This window comes from Colobus angolensis, unplaced genomic scaffold (genome assembly GCF_000951035.1).
Source record: "Colobus angolensis palliatus isolate OR3802 unplaced genomic scaffold, Cang.pa_1.0 Scaffold361, whole genome shotgun sequence".
NCBI lineage: Eukaryota > Metazoa > Chordata > Mammalia > Primates > Cercopithecidae > Colobus > Colobus angolensis.
Genome location: NW_012116944.1, coordinates 301,687 through 314,497, shown reverse-complemented (window position 1 = coordinate 314,497; position 12,811 = coordinate 301,687).

Below are 12,811 nucleotides of genomic sequence, written 5' to 3'. Positions count from 1 at the left end.
ACCCTGAATTCTTTCCTGACTCACCTCCTATCCCAACTGCTTGGTTGCCAAACTCAGCTTTGCCTCTAGGTTAGTGCTGTCAGAAGCTTTCCAGTATCCTCATGAGAACACCCAAGGACCGTGCTGACTTTGCTGCCCGCGATTACAGATCTTTAGTGTGGCACAGTGTCTCATCCATACCTGTAACTCAGCATGCTTTCTGGTTTGGGTCACTGCCCAGCTTGCACCCAGAAGAGGGAGTTCTCCCTTCTGATATCCTATTTAATTTTTCCAGGGAATTCACTCATTTATGACTTGGTAAGCTTTGAACATTACCTCTTCCTCATCCCAAACCGAATTAGATAAATCATCCAAGAACCAAAAGCTTTTTATCTTAATCATTTGGCATAGTTAACTGATGTGGGCTCAACTCATAAAAACAGGCTCTGGATAGAAGTTTCCCATGTCAACCCCTACTCCCCACCCAAGGTAGACACGTATTTTATGACTCTGAACAACAACAACAACAAAAATATCCCTTTTTCCTTGGAGCAGAAGTGGACGTAGAGAAACACAAATGAAATTGGAGACTGTTGTTCTAAGAGGGACCTTTCTACTTTAGAGAAAGGAGTCAGTGATTGACTTCAGAGAGGGAGAGCTGCATGGTAGAGAAGGGGTGAAGTTTCTTAGGCAGGATCCTCACTTTTTGTCTCTGGGCTAGGAATGGAGGCCCATTTGCCTTGGAGTGTGGGTGGGAGAGAGAAGACTGCTGGAGCCCTGAGGTCTTAGAAACAGACTGGAGGCAGGACTGAAGCGGAGGGAAGCCAGAGTGGGTGTCCCCAGGCCTCTGCAGCAGCCTGTAGCATCCTAGAGCACGAAAGGTTGTCACGAGCCTCCCACCTGCATGCACCACTACCCATAAGCCAGAGAGACCCAAGCAAGGCATTTTCCTCTGCTTTACCTCCAAGCATAATCCACCAGCACTACCAATAATAAAAAGCAGGTAACATTTATGGAGCACACTTACTCTGTGCCAGATACTTTTTGAAGTGCTTTATATGGATGATCTCATCTTCACCATCTGTGGTTGGTAAAACTATCACCCCCATTTGCCAGATGAAGAAACATAACGGTTATATAAATTGCCCTAGGTCATATAACTAGTACAGCAGGATATAAACTACATAAAAGCATGTATGCACATGAAACTCTGTTTTCCTTGTCCTTGATATCTAAAAATTGGGACTGTTTTGAATATTAGTCTTACTTTGGCTGAATGGTCATAAATGCAATGTGGAAGGCTATAGAGAATAGGCCTTACATTGCTCTCAGGTGCTTATTGTGATCCACATGGAGTCAGTCCCCACCTCACCCAAGAAAAACAGAAATAGTGATGGCTTCTCTACTCTGTTCAGCTCATTCTATTTAGTCCCTCACATATGATGGATTTTCCTTTTGAACTCTTAGGGCTGCTCATGCCATTGCTCTCACTGTTGCTGAGGAGCTTCTGCCTTCTGTGGACTCCTTCATTTCTTTCCCTCCAGAGTCCTTCATCCCTGCTGCACACCCACTCCTTTTTCTTCAAGGTCCAGTATATGTAAACATTTAGATTTTTTTGCACTGTCCAAAGTAACCAGCTTTGCAGTGTTACAGCAAAAAGGTTTCTGGCCCTTTCTTTTCTTGTAGTCACATTACAAATGTTCTCTTTAGTACAACTTTTAAAAGGGCACAGACCAAGAAGACATTGAGTAATTCCCCCAACACACACACACACACACACACACACACACACACACACACGCACGTACACACATAGAACATACAAATAACTGAGAGGGAAATTACAAAAACAAAATGTAATTGTCTTGGTATCTGTGTGGGATTGGTTCCAGGACCCTTTGTGGATACCAAAATCCACAGATGTTCAAGTCCCTTATGTAAAGTGATGTAGTATGTATATCATATGCATATAAAATCCATGCATATCCTCTTATATAGAGGCATACCTCAGAAATATTGCAGGCTTGGTTCTAGACCACTAATACAAATATCACAGTAAGTGAGTCGCACAAATTTTTGGTTTCCCAGTGCATATAAAAGTTACTTTTATGCTATACTATAGTCTATTAAGTGTGCAATAGCATAATGTCTAAAAAAGTGCATACCTTAATTAAAAAATACTTTACTGCTAAAAATACTAACAATCATCTGAGCCTTCAGTGAGTCATAATCTTTTTGCCTCAGTGTTGATGGCTGCTGACTGATCCGAGTGTGGCTGTTGAAGGTTGGGGTGGCTGTGGCAATTTCTTAAAATAAGACAGTAATGAAGATTCACTCTTCCTTTCATGAAAGTTTCTCAGCCAGGCACGGTGGCTCACTCCTCTAATCCCAGCACTTTGGGAGGCCACGGCGGGTGGATCACCTGAGGTCAGGAGTTCAAGACCAGCCTGATCGACATGGAGAAGCCCCATCTCTACTAAAAATACAAAATTAGCCGGGTGTGGTGGCACATGCCTGTAATCCAAGCTACTCGGGAGGCTGAGGCAGGAGAATTGCTTAAATCTAAGAGGTAGAGGTTGTGGTGAGCTGAGATCGTGCCATTGCACTCCAGTCTGGGCAACAAGAGCAAAACTCCATCTCAAAAAAAAAAAAAAAGAAAAGAAAAAAATAAAGTTTCTCTGCAGCATGTGATGCTATTTGATAGATTTTTCCCACTGAACTTCTTTCAGAATTGGAGTCAGTCCTCTCTTATGCTGCCACTGCATTGTCACCTAAGTTCATGTACTATTCTAGATCCTTTGGCAGTTCAACAATGTTCACAGCATTTTTACCAGGAGTAGATTCCATCCCAGGAAAACCATTAAAATGTTTTTTTGGCTCATCCATCAGAAGTAACTTCTCATCTGCTCAAGTTTTATCATGAGATTGCAGAAATTCAGTCACATCTTTATGCTCTACTTCTAACTCTAGTCCTCTTGCTAATTCCACCATATCTGCAGTTACTTCCTCCACTGAAGTCTTGAAACCTCATAGTCATCCATGAGGACTATATCACCTTCTTCTAAACTCCTGTTAATGCTGCTATTTTGACCTCGCATGAATCATGAATGTTCCTCATGGCATCTAGAATGGTGAATCCTTTCCAGAAGGCATTCAATTTACTTTGGCCAGATCCATCAGAGGAATCATTATCTATGGCAGCTGCAACCTAATGATGTATATTTCTTAAATAACAGGACTTGAAAGTTAATCTTTGATCCTTGGGCTGCAGAATGGATATTGTGTTAGGCATGAAAACAACATTAATCTCCTTATACGTCTCTATCAGAGCTTATGTGTGATGAGTTGCATTGTCAATGAACAGTAATATTTTGAAAAAAATATTCTGAGCTGTAGGTCTCAACAGTGAGCTTAAAATATTCAGTAAATTATGCTGTAAAAGATATGCTTCATCCAGGCTTTGTTGTTTCATGTTTATAGCACCAGGCAGAGTAGATTTAGCATGATTATTATTATTGTTATTATTTTTTTTTGGAGATGGAGTCTCACTCTGTCACCTAGGCTGGAGTGCTGTGGTATGATCCTGGCTCATACCACAACCTCCACCTCCCAGGTTCAAGTAATTCTCCTACTCAGCCTTCTGAGTAGCTGGGATTACAGGCACTTGCCACCACGCTTGGCTAAGTTTTGTATTTTTACTATAAATGGGTTTTCTCCATGTTGACCAGGCTGATCTGGAACTCCTGACCTCAAGTGACCTGCCTACCTCAGCCTCCCAAAGTGCTGGGATTACAGGCATGAGCCACCACACAAGAACTATTTAGCATAATTCTTAAGGACCCTAGGATTTTTGGAATGGAAAATCAGCATTGGCTTCAACTTAAAGTCCCCAGTTGCATTAGCCCCCAACAAGAGAGCCATCCTGTCTTTCAAAGCTTTGAAGTCAGGAATTGACTTCTCCTCTTTAACTATGAAAATCCCGGAGGCCTATTCTCCCAATATAAGGCTGTTTTGTCTGCACTGAAAGTTTGTTGTTTAGTGTAGCCATCTTCATCAGTGATTTTAGCTGGATCTTCTGGATAACTTGCTGCAGCTTCCACAACAGCACTTGCTGCTTCACTTTGCATTTTTGTTATGGAGACAGCTTTTTTCCTTAAACCTCAGGATTCCACCTCTTCTAACTACCAACTTTTTTTCTGTGGATTCCTTACCTCTCTCAACCTTCATAGAATTGAAGAGAGTTAGGACCTTGCTCTGGAATAGGCTTTGGCTTAAGGGAATATTGTGGCTTGTTTAATCTTCTGTCCAGACCACTAAAATTGTATCCATATCAGCATAACGCTGTTTCACTTTCTTATCATTTTTCTGTTCACTGGAGGAGCACTTTTAATTTCTTCAAGGACTTTTCCTTTACATTCACAACTTGGCTAATTGTTTGGTGCAAGAGTCCTAGCTTTCAGATTATGCTGGCTTTGGACATGCCTTACTTACTAAGCATAATTATTTCTAGCTTTGATTTCCAGTGAGAGACATACGGCTCTTCCTTTTACTTGAACATTCAGAGGCCATTGTAGGGTTATTAATTAGCCTAATTTCAATATCATTGTGTCTCAGGGAACAGGGAGGCCCAGGGAGAGGGAGAGATATGGGGAACAGTTGATCAGTGGAACAGTCAGAACACAAAACATTTATCGATTAAGTTTACTGTCTTACATGAGAGTGGTTCATGGCACCCCAAAACAATTAAAATAGTAACATCAAAGATTGAATACAGATCACAGTAACAGATATAATAATAATGAAAAAGTTTGAAATATTGCAAGAATTACCAAAATGTGACACCAAGACATGAAGTGAGTGTGTGCTATTGGAAAAATGGTGCTGAGAAACTTCCTAAATGCAGGGTTACCACAAACCTTCAATTTTTTTTTCTAAAGAGGAGTGTATGCGAAGCACAATAATATGAGGTATGCTTGCTGTATTAGGATTCTTTAGAGGGACATAATTAATAGGATATATATATATATGTATGAGTTTATTAAGTAGTATTAACTCTCACAATTACAAGGTCCTACAATAGGCCATCTAGCAGAAAAGCCAGTCCCAGTCCCAAAGCTGAAGTCCGATGTTTGAGGGCAGGATGCAGCCAGCACAGGAGAAAGATGTAGGCTGGCAGGCTAAGCCAGTCTAGCCTTTTCACATTTATTTTCTGCCTGCTTTATATTCTAGCCATGGTGGCAGTGATTAGATGGTGCCCACCCAGATTAAGGGTGGGTCTACCTTTCCCAGCCCTGTGACTCAAATGTTAATCTCCTTTAGCAACATCCTCACAGACACACCCAGGATCAATACTTTGCATCCTTTCATCCAATCAGACACTCAGTATTAACCATCAAACTTGTGCTTTAAATAATCACTAGGGCCTGTAATCCCAGCACTTTGGGAGGCTGAGGCGGGCAAATTTCCTGAGGTCAGGAGTTTAAGCCAGTCTTGCCAACATGGTGAAACCCTGTCTGTACTAAAAATACAAAAAAATTAGCTGGCGTGGTGGCGTGCACCTGTAATCCCAGCCGGGTATGGTGGTACATGCCTGTAATCCCAGTTATTCGGGAGGCTGAGGCAGGGGAATTGCTTGAATGAGGGAGGTGGAGGTTTCTGTGAGCCAAGATCACATCACTACACTCCAGCCTGGGTGACAGAGCGAGACTCCATCTCAAAAAAAATTCCTAGGTTAGATATAATACCTAATTCAGTGTCAATGCTATGTAAATAGTTGTTCTGTATTGTTTAGAGAATAATGACACAAAAATGTCTATAATTGTTCAGTACAGGTGCAACAATTTTTTTTTTTGGAGACGGAGTCTTCCTCTGTGGCACAGGCTGGAGTGTAGTGGCACGATCTCGGCTCACTGCAACCTCTGCTTCCCGGGTTCAAGCAATTCTCCTGCCTCAGCCTCCTGAGTAGCTGGGATTACAGGCATATACCACCATACCCAGCTGATTTTTGTAATTTCAGTAGAGACGGGGTTTCACCATGTTGGCCAGGCTGGTCTCGAACTCCTGACCTCAGGTGATCCACCTGCCTCGGCCTCCCAAAGTGCTGGGATTACAGGCATGAGCCACCGCGCCTGGCTGCAACCATCCATTTTGTTAAAGAAATTTTTGATCCATGCTTGGTTGAATCCACAGATGCAGAACACATGGACTGGAGGGCCTGGTGTAGTCATGATGCCAGTAGGATTTTAGGTGGCTTTTTTTCTTCTTTCAAAACATCCTTGATATTGTTGTATTATTTCATTGGTAAAGTACTAAGTATATTAAATCTATACATGTTTATTTGATTCAATCTGGCCAGCTTTAATATATTCTATTTTATCCATTTCTTCTTTTCAAGTCTCTTCTGTCCCAGGATTTTCCCAGATGTCTGAGCAAATGGAAAACTAGGTTGATTATGTTAAGTATCAATGACTTTCAAATGCAGTAAAGATGAATTGGGGATTTAAAAAATACATGTTTCTATTTAAAGTCATTGTGAAACCAACCCAGTTACCCCATGGAGTGTTCTGTTTGATAAACATAGAAATTGACCCTTCTGGTCTTAAAAAGCCTGAAATTTATATTTGTTTTATCTGAGTTCATTCCTCAGGAAATGACCTTTAGGCCTCTCAGAAAAAGTATGAAAGAACTGAAACCAGATCACCACACCAGATGGCGACTCCTAATTTCCCACGATTGCTTCCTTGCCCCTCCCAAGTTCCTGATCTCTTACACATTTTTATATCTGTTGCCTGCCAAATAAACACCTGGTTTTAGTCAGGGAGATAGATTTGAGACTGAGCTCCCGTCTCCTTGGCTGCAGCACCTGATTAAAGCCTTCTTCCTTGGCAATACTTGCGTCATAGTGATTGGCTTTCTATGCAGCGAGCAGCAGGACCAAGACTGAACCCCTGGTGTTTCAGTAACAACTTCTTCTACTCAGTATGAACACAGTAACCAGAAAAGATTTTCTCTGCTTTAACTGGAAGAATATTAAAATATTTCTTATATTTATGAATTAGATACTAAAAGGCTCTAATGTGGAGAGGGAAGAAAAGAGTGGCCTGAGTGCCAGACCCTACCACCCTGCGCCAAACACATCCTGGTATTAATGGAAAATCACTAAGATGGCCACAATTTCTTAGTATAGAATTTTCCCCTTACTCATCATGTAAAATACAACTGTAAAAATAGGGCTTACCAGTCTCCTTGCTTGGAGATTCTGTCTTAATGGGCCTTGTATAGACCCCAGAAATGATATTTTTGACAGGTACACTCCAGATGATTCTTATGTCAGGGAACATTAGTATTACATGACAAAAATAGCTACCATTTACTTGGTACTATTTTGTTCTAGGTTTGATAAGTATTTTATAAGAATTATTTAAGCCTTATAACAATCCTCTTGATTTGAAATGATAAATTATTTTTGCATTTAAAATTGACACGACAGTTTCAACTCTTCCTGCACAAAAGCATTTATTTTGTTATTATAGTAAAAGTTAGAGCAATTGTTTATAAGGTAGTCCTTCATAATGCTCGTAATTTTAACTCCAATTTATGCCTAACCCACTCTTCTTTACCCTTCCTTGACTTTTCTCAGAATGACCTTCAGATTGGTGGTTTCTGAATAATTTGTAGTTCCCAGAAACTTTAATAGTTTCATCCTAATAAATGTATCCCATGTCCAAACCAATGGGACAAAAATTTCCCACGTAAAAAGGTCTTAAGTGTTCCTAGGGAATGGAAAACCAGCCCTTGCTTTCCTGAGCCTTTGTATGTATGGGGAAAGTCGTCATTTTAAAAAATCTGATTATGGTTATGCATCTAGTTATATATCCCTATACTAATAGCACTGGATCTGCCACCGCAACTCTGCCACTGGCTTGCTATGTGACACCTGACATTCTTTGGTTTCTGCCCTGTCTACGTCCTGGGATGGTGACATCAAACAAAAAAATGGCTGAGAAAGAGTAGACAGAAGAAAGGAAGTGTATTATTACTGTTCGTAGAATTTTCTTTGACCATGTACAGTCTTCCCACCATATCCATGGGCTGCACTTCCATGGATCCAACCAACTGTAGATCAGAAATACTTTTTTTGGGGGGAAAAAAAAAAAACTGGGTGGTTGCATCTGTCCTGAACACGTGTAGGCTTTTTTCTTGTAATTCACTAACTAGTACAGTACAACAACTATTTATATAACATGTACATTGTATTAGGTATTATAAGTAATCTAGAGATGATTTAAAGTATATATGAGGGTGTGCATAGGTTATATGCAAATACTATGCCATTTTATATCAGGGACTTGAGCATCTGTGGATTTTGTTATCTCCTGGGGGTCCTGGAATAAATCCCCTATGGATTCTGAGGGATGGCTGTATTAATAAAAGGAAGTGAATTTTTAACAAAGTATGCTATGTTCAAAGAATTGGTTGAGCATACAGTAGTATGATAATCAGACAGCTGAAACAGTGGGAGTGAGCTGTCAGGGGGCAGGATGGGTAGTCCTCGCATTTCGTTGAGTATTTAATACAGCAGAACAAATAAGGCCTGATCACTTATCTTGAAGAGCTCACAATTAATAGAGAGGGCAGAGGGAAGAAGAGATAGGAGAATAAACAATGCTATTAAGCCACAGGGCAAGGGGAGGGAATCTAGAGAGGGGAGAATCTAAGTACTGCCAAAAGTACTCTTGTGAGGGAGCAGATGTTAGAACTGAGTTCCATCTCAGTTCCTGAAATCATTCCAGAATCACATTTTCTGAGTGGGTTTTAACAAAATATTTTAAAGGACCAGTGTGAGCCACATAAAAAATGAAAGATAATTGAGGGCCTACCGTTAGTAATAAACCCCAGCAGCTGCAATCTACTGAATGCTTCCTTTGTGACAGGAACTTTGCCAATCATTTAACCTGCATCATTCAATCTAATTCTCTGCATAATCCAGTGAAGTATGGATTATTGACCCATTATATGGATGAGGAAACTGAGGCTCAGAGAGATTAAGTGACATGTCCAAGGTCTTACAGCTAAGTTTTATATGATATTCAAAGGAGTTCATTCTTCAGAAGTAATATGATTAGAGGTTTTAAAAGAAATATATGCTCATGACCAAGCATGGTTGCTCACACCTGTAATCCCAGCAATTTTTTTTTTGTTTGAGACAGAGGCTGGCTCTGTCACCCAGGCTGGAGTGCAGTGGCATGATCTTGGCCCACTGCAACCTCTGCCTCCTGGGTTCAAGTGATTCTTCTGCCTCAGCCTCCCAAGTAGCTGAGACTACAGGCACGCACCACCACGCCTGGCCAAGTTTTGTATTTTTACCAATACAAAATTATGGAGTTTCACCATATTGGCCAAGCTGATCTCGAACTCCTGACTTTGTGATCCACCTGCCTCGGCCTCCCAAAGTGCTGGGATTATGGGCATGAGCTACCACACCCAGCCAATCCCAGCACTTTGGGAGGCCGAGGCAGGTGGATCACCTGAGATCAGGAGTCCAAGACCAGCCTGGGCAACATGGTGAAGCCCTGTCTCTACCAAAAAAAATACAAAAATTAGCTGGGCGTTGCGGTGGGCACCTATAATCTCAGCTACTCATGAGGCTAAGGCAGGGAGAATTGCATGAACCTGGGAGGCAGAGGTTGCAGCAAGCCAAGATCGCGCCACTGCACTCTAGCCTGGTCGACAGAGCGAGACTCCGTCTCAAAGAAGAAAAAAAAACTATTTTCAAGTGTCAGAGGTAGGAAGACCAATTAGGAGGTTATTGCAGTTACTCAGATGAGACTGGGGGACCTAAGGTAGGGCTGTGTGAATGGTGACAATTGAAGAGACTAGGAGATATGATAGACATGTTTTTGAACTGGATGGGGTAGGGTAGCAAGGTGAGTACCTGAAGGTTTCTCAAGTGTCTGACCTGGGCAGGAGATGGATGGTGATGCCATTCACAGAGAAGAGTATCTGAGCTGACTTCTTTTGAGGGCATGGGCATGTATTCATGTCTGGATATGAGGAATTTGAAGAGCCTGTGAGGTATATGAGTGGAGAGACCTCTGGCTACTGATATATGAGGTCTGGAGATTAGGGCAGAGATATGGTGGCGGGGGCAGTTAAAGACTGGGAATTATCAGCACATTAATATTTACTAAAGTTTTGGGAATAGATAAGATCTCTCAGAGTTTTGCTCTATCCCAGTGGTAAAAGGATGGGTAGGAGAAGAGGATCTCCCTGGGACCAACTAATCAGGAACACCTAGAGAAGTAGCAGGAGACCCAGCAAGAGGACTCTGAGGGAAGACAAAGGAAGAGAAAGGATGCTCAACAGGCTGAATGTTTAAAGGAATCAAAATTGCAGCTAGATAGGAGAAATGAGAAATAAGTTCTAGTGTTCTATACCACCATAGGGTGACTGTAGTTAACAATAATATATAGTTTCAAATAGGAGGATATTAAACATTCACAACACACAAAAATGACAAATATTTGAGATGATGTATATGATAATGACACTAATCTGATAACTACATTATATGTACCAAACATCATTCTGTACCCTATGAATGCATACAATTATTTGTCAATTAAAATACACTTTAAAATTTTCTCTTAAATAAAAGATAAGGGCCAACGAGTCCTCATAACATTTCGATTTGCAGTCACAAAGACCTCAGATGAATCCAGCTGGAGCAAGATACCTTTTTGCACCATCCCCTATACATGACTCTTTAGGTTCATCCATAAACCAACTCGGAGGCAGTAGGGTGTGGTGCAAGATGTGAGTTCTAGTCTTGATTCTACCACGAGCTGTCTGTGGGACACTGAAAGAGTCATTTAGCTTCTCTGGGCCTTAGTTTGCTCATGTTTCCTCATGTCGGTCAGTCAACAATTAGGATTTCATAAGTAGTTGTTTCTTGTTCTGCAGTTGATCTTCGTTAGCTTTTAAATCATGCAAATGACACACACATCCAATGGCTTCTTTATTCTTTATTCTTATTCATCTGGCTTTAGAAAATGTGTTTAGTGAAAACTATGCTTCACTTACTTGGGAGAGGGATGAGAAATTGCTTTGTTAAGGTTACATGAAGATGGATTCCTATGGTACATGTCCAAAAAGATAGGTTTTCAAGCCCAGGTATATCCCCCAGGTAACTCAGGAACACTTTTCAAATATGGACTCAGGTTTCCAAGCCTTAGAATCTTGCATGGTGAGCCCAGTGTGTAATAGAACCTTGCACCTACTTTTTGCAAACATGCTGATGCGAGCAAACACACATGATATGATTGATGAAGATGGCCGCTGAAAGCAGTGCCTAAAATTCTTGTGATGTCTAAGCTCTCAATGGTAAGTCACTCTTTTCCATCTTTGTTCCTCCTTTCTCCTCAAATTCCGATCCAAACAAATTTTGCTCATGCTTCTTTGGATGGCTTTATGCTTTTAGCCTCTTTATTCCTTTTGCCCAGACCTCCTTTCTTCACATGTTAAAGTCATACTTGCTTCTCAAGTTCCAACTCAAATGCTGCTCTTCTACTAAGCATTCATTCATTAAACTAGTATTTATCGTGTGTCTAATATGTGCAAGGCTCTCTGCTAGGCCATTTCCAGTTCACTTCGTCAACCAATCCTGAGATCATTATGATAATGGAATAATACTATTAACAATCATAACAGCCAACACATGTGGCACTTAACTGCTTTGCACTTTATACTAATATATGTTGTAATGTTTTCTTGAGAAGAAAGTGGTACAGAATTACAGCCTGGTACGAATTCTTTATCTTGATACTGGTTGATTCTCTGCATAGCACTGCTCTAGCCACACCAGCTTCTTCTTTCTATTCCTCAAAAAATGTCAAGTGCCTTCTTTTCTCATCCCATCCCATTTGTACTTATTGGTAGAGGGCTGCCAGGCAAGCTCCATCTCAGCTTCCAAATGTCACTCTTTCTATGCCTTCTGTGCATACCCTCTCTAGAGTATCTTGATTCTCCCCAATTATTCCATCACATCACCATTTTTATTACCTTCATAGCATCTGTCACTATAATTACCTTGTTTATTTGTATACTTGTTTATTGTCCTTCTTATTCATTGCTGTATCCATAGCATTTAACACAAGGCCTGGCAATAGTAGTCAATCAAACATTTGTTGAATGAATAAATGAGAGATGAAGGGAAGCACAAACAAGTATAGCTTTGGATAAATATCTTGTGAATGCTGTGAATGTCAAGGAAAACCGCTCACATCTTCAGTGACTCACTATAAGGTATCAAAACTTCAGTTTGCCTTTGAGGGTTGCTATGCTTCCACCCCCAGTGAAGTCTTGCTGAGAAGAGCTTTATAACAACTCCCCCACCACAGTATTTCATGAGATTTCTGTTACTGTCAGGTGTCATCATAGTGTTTTTCCATTTTGTGCCAAGGACATGTGATGGGAAGGTTGTTAAAACCTTTATCACTGGTCTAAAGTGTAATGAGAGAAAGAGATAAGATGGCATGAGAGGTGGTTGTACAGGTAGGCAGGGAACCATGCCAAGCCCAGATGGACTGGTGAAGTCTTCACTGAAAAGGCAATAAAATGTGAGTAAAAAAGCTTAAGTGATTCCCTGAGATCCTTAGAGTCCTAGGGTTTGAAATGTTGCATAGAGAAAAACCAAGCTGTACTGAGGTGGGGATAAGAGGTAGTCTGTGAATCTGACGCAGGAGTCATTTGCTTATGCACACTAGTCTCACAGGGTGTGTCATCTGGTATGTGTCATGGCATCAGAGCTTTAGATGACTCTTTGAATCACCCA